Genomic DNA, 6,523 nt, shown 5'->3' with positions numbered 1-6,523 from the left:
GGCTTTAATACTGTTTATAGTCTATTTTGTTCTTTACACAGACAGTTCCAGTTCACTCCATCAGTTACTTACATCCACCAACTTTAATCTGCTGTGGGGATTAATGAACAACACCTGACACAATGACTTCCCAGAATGCCTGGAGCTTTAAACACTTTTATTTTAAAATAAATTACACCATTAAGCAGAATAAAATAAAAGGGATCTGTTGCTGTATTCTGCATCCTGAGTCTATAGAGATCTGATAAAGAGATCTCACATGTAACAGTGACTACGGAAAAATAAACCTTGATTGTTGCCAGATAGTTGTTGTCCTAGAGAAAAAGATTACCTAGATTGAAAATCTAATATACCTCTACCTGATAAGCAAATTTTGCTTCAAAGTGGCATTATATGTACTTTATTTGCAAGTAAATATTTTATTCCTCCAGGATTGGAAATATATTTCCAGTATACAAATTTCCTGAGTGAAACAACAGAATGGGGATATTTTTTTAATATGTTGTCACTCTGAGCGCTGAAGCAGAGAATGATGGGTTAAAGTAATAAACATACTAGACCTGAATAATGTAACTGATTCCACATTCTAAACAAATTTATGTACTTCCATGCTTCATAAATCAATTCCATCCATTTCTTTTCCAACTCTGAAATATATTCCTAATTTCAAATGGTGTTTTCTGAGTTCTGTATTTCATAACCTTTCCATATAAATTATGCTTTCTCCATGTCCATCTTGTGCATTACTTACCCTTTATAATTTTCTTAGATTTTTTGCTAGTTGAACTGCTATTCACACAATAATCTCACAGACCTCTTATTTTTAGATTGTTTAGGGAGAAATAATTGAGAATAATCAATATTGGAGTTTTGAATGTCATTGGTTACTTTTGATTGAATTCCATGAAGCACATAAGGTATTTTGTTCCAGAAGTGAATCAGCTCAACTTTTCTGTTTTGGTTCAAATAATTGTGTTTACAAATGTCTATGAATATATTTCATTTAAATGAACTCTCTGAGGGAACAATCTGCTAGTAAACCCTTGTATGATAATACTCAGTGAAGGGAATGCAGAAAGCTATGACTGAAGAAGAAGAGAATTTTATTTACAATTTAGAACATGCATGCATGGCTGTATTTTTATTATTTGCTCTGTTCCAGTTTCACCTAATGAAAAGAGATAAGCCTTTACATTAGAATTTTTGCTGTAATTGCAGGAACTACAAGTATGGAAGTTTGTTAAGAATACAAGTTTCCCATTGGGTGGGACTTGTCAAGTCAGGTTTCAAATATTATAATAATAAATATTATTACCCAATAATATATGCAATAATCACCAATTCAAAGCTCCATTCCAATCTGTGCAAATAGATTCTGAAATATGCAATATCATATCCCAAGGCAATTCTATATTTAGCATAATAAATGTTATAAGAATCCAAGGTCATTAAGAACAGCCATTTAAATAACATTAATCCTTTAAAAGTCATCATAGATATTTGGAATCTAACTTGTCCTGGTATATTAAATTCTGACCTGAGTTGTTGGAAAAAAGTACAGTGAGCGTACATGGCAGCAGCAAGAATATCTAGAAATTTTACTCCTCTTCATTGGCACAAGGAACATGCTGGAAAACTTACAGATGCATGAATGTGAAAAACCATAGACTGTATAAAATTAAGTTAGCTGGCATTTGTTGCTAGCTGAATTGCTGCTAGCATAGTCCAGGGTAAGGACGTAAAAAGGGCCTTTGCATAATATCCACATATGTTTTATTCAGCCACATGGTGGGTTTTTTTTTTTTTCTCTTTTTTTTGTGAGTTTGTTTCCCAGTGATTAATAATGTGAGACTGACACATACAGGATCTTACAGCTTTATCTGAAGGGAATATTTTTGTTTAAGCAAACCTGGATTCCTTCTCCATGGAATTTTTGCTTGTCATAACAAAACAAGAATCCAAATCTTTGTGGTCCAGGTGGCAGCTCTGGGCACCAATCTGATCACCTTTCACCTTTGGAGACCCATGAGGCAGGAAGGGAGAAGCCCCAGGAGCCTTCCCTGCCAGGAACATCCTGGTTTTATCAGGAGCAAAGAGGCTACCAGGCACCACTGGCCACAAGCAGACCAAGATCCCTTCTCAAGTCAGATGTTTGGCTAAAAGAACCCACGTGGAAGTCAGTGGAGCAGCAGAAGCTCTGCACAGCACTGGGGTCTCTGGCAGCCCCCCAGAAGGGCACTGATGGATGAGGATCTGGCGGATCCTGAACACGGCAAGGCCGTGGGAAGCAGCAAGGGTTGAGAGCCCAGATGGGACTGGGAGCAGAGGATTTGGGAACGTACATACAGACTTTACAAATAATGCCACATTTTATACAATCACCGCTGGTTATTTACACCTGGCCCCAGGACAGCCCCAGACACTCCTCAGCTCTCCACAGGCTCCGTCTCTGTCTTGAGATTTTTGCTTCCCAAAACTTGTCATCAAACAACTCTCGCTCTTTTGCTCACAGGTGGTCCTTTAATGTACTTCTCTTCTGCCTTCTCATAATCAATGTCATCCATGGCAGCAGTGGCACAGGTGATGGCCTCAGGTACAAGTACATTTGAGATGAATCTGATGCCATTCCCCAGGATCTGGTGCAGGTTCTTGGTCCATCTTACTGTACACGTCCTTCAGGTACCCAACCATCAGGTCCAGCTGATGCTCATCTTCCAAATAAGTCTCCACACAGGTCACATACCAGCTGGAATTCAGGAATTTCTTCAGCCAGCGGGATTGTTTCCCAGTTTTCAAGATCCCCAGGAGATTCCCTTCAGCCCCTTTGGTCTTCACTATGAACTCCACCAGCTTCTTGTTCTCCCTGCCCCTGGCAGTTCTGGTCCTGTCAGGGAGGAGCTTCCTCAGGGGTTTCTGGGGTGAGGTGTCTGAGAAAGACTGTCCAGCCCCTTTCTCCCCTGTGTGTGGGAATGGTATCTGCACCACACCCTGGTATCCCTTTTTCCTCACTAGGTAGCAGATATCAGTAGCCCACTTGTATCCAATAGTCCAGAATCAGATGGAGGCACCACTTGATTTCCCTGGAATAGTTCTCCTTGGCTCATTCGATGAGATCCTGCTACTCTTCACAGTCAAAGTGCTTCAGGCTCTTCAGAGATACTGAGAAAACTTTTTTCTTCTCATTTGTGGTGCCATCTGTGAAGAGCACACCAGGCCCTCCAGTGCTTCCTCTTCACTGCTTTCATCACTGCTGGCCAGTACAGATGCTGACACCGCTTGTACCACACCACCGTCCCTTCCTCGAAGAATCTGGGTTCTCGATGGGACAGAACGCTTGGTAAATTTTCCTTCTCTTCATCTGTCAGAGGTGAGAGTAGAGGGAGGCTTTCTGAGGAAATGATCGTGGAAGACATCACAGAGGGTTCCAGCCTTTCATCTTCCTCTGAGTCAGGGGCTTTATTCCCAGCCAGGTGTGAGGGATCCTGATTTTTCTCCTCCTGAGGCTGAGGGAAGGCACCAGTAGGCCCAGGTGAGGATCCAGGGTGGTTCCTGCGTTTCCTTCTGTGCCTGAGGCCACACCTGCCCCATCCAGGTCTTCTCCACCCTCTGCCTCTCTCCTCCCATCCAGCTGCATTGCCAGGCTCTCACTCTCACTGCTGATGCTTTTCTCCAACTCATCTGAGGCAGTTTCACAGGAGGAATCCAAGAATGTTCTCCCAGGCTGAGTTCCTGTTTTTCTGGAAGGTTCCATGGTGCCAGATTTAGAGATGATAGAGGGAGACCCCTCCTCAGGAACTACCTGTGCTTGATCCTCGGGGGAATCATCCCTTCATCTTGTTTTCCTTCTGTGCTGACTGCTTCCAGCCTCTGGCTTACAGGAGACTCCATTCCCCATTTTGGGCTGGATTTTCCTCTGTCTAGGTGATGATTTTGGTTCTGGTTTTTTGCAGTTGTGACTGTCAGGGGCTGGTGCTATTGAAGTGGAGGGAGAAGACCCACCTTTGTTGGTTCAGCATCGACTCCGTTTATTGACTCAATCAGTCACTTTTTATAACCGTGTTAATTAAGTTCATGCATATTGCAAAACCCGAGCTCACAATAGGTCAGAGATAACACACCAACCCCTCCTTTTGTTTCCAATACCAAGATTTGTGTTCTCAAAACTTACTTTTACTTTCCCAAAACAGCTAAAGATAGAATATTTACTTGTTATGAGAAAACTGCCTGAGAACTCTGGTATGCAAAGTTCTCAAGGCCTTCATGTTTGTCACTTTTACTTGTAATTAAAAACAACCTGAGAACTTCTGCTGTTTACAGAAACAGGCTGTGAGAATTTGCTCCTCACAGCTGCCTTCTAAGCCATTTCTGAAAAAATCTCCAACAGGTGCCACACTGGAGTCCCGGTCCTTGCACGTGGTAAGGTTTGTTCCACCCCCACGTGTTCTGGCAGGGCTTGCTCCACTTCCAGGTGCTCTGGAAGGGTTTGTGCCACTTCCAGGTGCTTTTCCACTCTCCCCTGGAGCCACAGAATCTCCCTGGCTGTGTGCTTTGCAATCATCCTTCAGCCCACAGTTATTCTGGGGCTTTCTTTATCTCTAGGCAGCCTCAGGTTCTGACTTTTAGAGCAAGAGCGCAACAAGAAGCTGTTGGAGGGGGTGGGTGGGGCAGATTTCTCCTGGGAAAATTCGGGATTTGGTCCTTCTGCAGATGCCATTTGACTGCTGGAGTCAGTCTGATGGAGAATATCCAGGGAATTTTAAGGGAACAGTGATATTGCACCTCCTCCATGGCCTCACTCACGCTTTCCTTGTGCTCCAGCTGTGGAGGCAATGGCTACAGGCATTGACCAAGGGCCTGATCCCAGTGACTACAATGCCAGATCAGGCATTGAAAGTAAATGAGAATTATTTTCTGTGTTCTTTTCCTCATTAAATGAATTAACAAGTAGGTTTCTGTTGCCATCAGATGATACTACAAGGAGCAGAAGCCTTTGAAAAAAAAATTGCAGTATAGAGGTCCTTAAAGTTTTAGAGCAATGCAGACATGGTAATGAGAAGAGCTGATGTGCTTTTTTATCCAATATGTAACATCAGTCTTAATAATTTCTGACACTACTAGTCTTTATATTATGAGAATCTTTGTAAGAAAAATAACAAGCAACTAAACAAAAAACCAGTTCCTTGTCTTTTCTTGTAAATCTTGTTCAACTGTTCCTCATTAGAAGCAGTTGAAAAACTGCTTAAAAAGCATGTAGGCAACACTTCTAACTAAAGTCAACATTTGTTTCAGGGAAAGTGTTTCAAGAAAGCTATGGGCCAGCTGGAGAAATCCAGTGATAAATAACAGGTAAGATCCACAGTCTGAAAATCATGGTGATGAGGATAGACAGGAAAACACAGCCTTAAGAAGGGTATGCAGAGGGAAAATGCAGCAACAGTCATCAAATATGCAAATTATTGCTGCACACAAAAGAAGGCTTTGAAAATCTGCTCTCTATATCTCACTTGGGAATAAGACTAGCTAAAGTGATTTATATTGGACATTACAAAAATATTAAATGGCAAACATTAAATATGACAAACCTAAATATTGGAAAAAAGTAATCTCTGGAAGGGTCTGGATTACCCATTATTATAGATTTTTATGAACAGGTTTTGTTGACCAATGGTAAAGAATAACAAGCATAGAGGTGGAGGCGAATTTACTCTAGAGAAGAATCTGTTCCTATAGCAAAACTCTTTCGGATCATCTGTGAAACAAATACTCAGTCTCTCTCTCCCTCTTGAAATCAGTGCTCATTTTGTTGTAGGGGTATAGAGAGTCTTTAAAGATCCAGCACAACTAGAATGAGGTGTGGAGGAACTTTGTTTCAGTTGAAAGCTCATTTTTATTATTATTTCATTGGCTCGTGATCTATAAAGAGATAGAATTCCACTGTGCATTCTGCTGGAAATATTTTGTGGAATTCAACAGGAAACCATGCTTTGATGCAGACTTTTCAAGTAATTTCTGCTTTGATGTCTAGTCATAGGCAGTAAAGGCTGCATGTTTACATGTCTAACTTCAGAAGTCTTAAACTGTTGTGTAAGTCTACAACAATCAAGTTCCTTTCAAATTTTTTGCACAGAAATAATCACTTACACAGGACAAGCCATCTTGTCTCAACCAAAATGTTTAAAATATCTAAACCAGGCCAGGCCAGTTTTCCTACAGGAATGACACATACCTTCTCAGAATTCAAGGACAACCACATCATATTTAAGCAGTAAAGTGTTAAGATACCTGAATTTTTCTACTGCTATCCCTCTGAGTTTCATCCTGTGTCTCTTTTAACCACCTCCCCACCTTGTCTTCACCCAGGTGAATTACTTTAATCTCATAGTATGGTTTTACATGGTAAAATTACGAGAATGACGCAAGTTGAACAAACAAAAATTATGTCTGTATGAAATAAATTCTAATATTTCTCTCAGAGGAATGTTTTTACCATTTGCAGCTGTAACATAAATATCTTTGTAGGGTG

General features: G+C 41.0%; 1 pseudogene; it reads right to left on the bottom strand.

Annotated features, from left to right (window-relative positions):
• Positions 1-2,483: 2,483 nt before the first annotated feature.
• LOC135446352 (PWWP domain-containing DNA repair factor 3A-like) lies at positions 2,484-3,751 on the bottom strand (annotated as a pseudogene).
• Between the last annotated feature and the right edge of the window lie 2,772 nt (positions 3,752-6,523).

This window comes from Zonotrichia leucophrys, chromosome 3 (genome assembly GCF_028769735.1).
Source record: "Zonotrichia leucophrys gambelii isolate GWCS_2022_RI chromosome 3, RI_Zleu_2.0, whole genome shotgun sequence".
In the NCBI taxonomy this organism is placed as follows: Eukaryota; Metazoa; Chordata; class Aves; order Passeriformes; family Passerellidae; genus Zonotrichia; species Zonotrichia leucophrys.
Note: the sequence above shows the minus strand (reverse complement) of the source record. Positions and strands in the feature narration are given on the sequence as shown.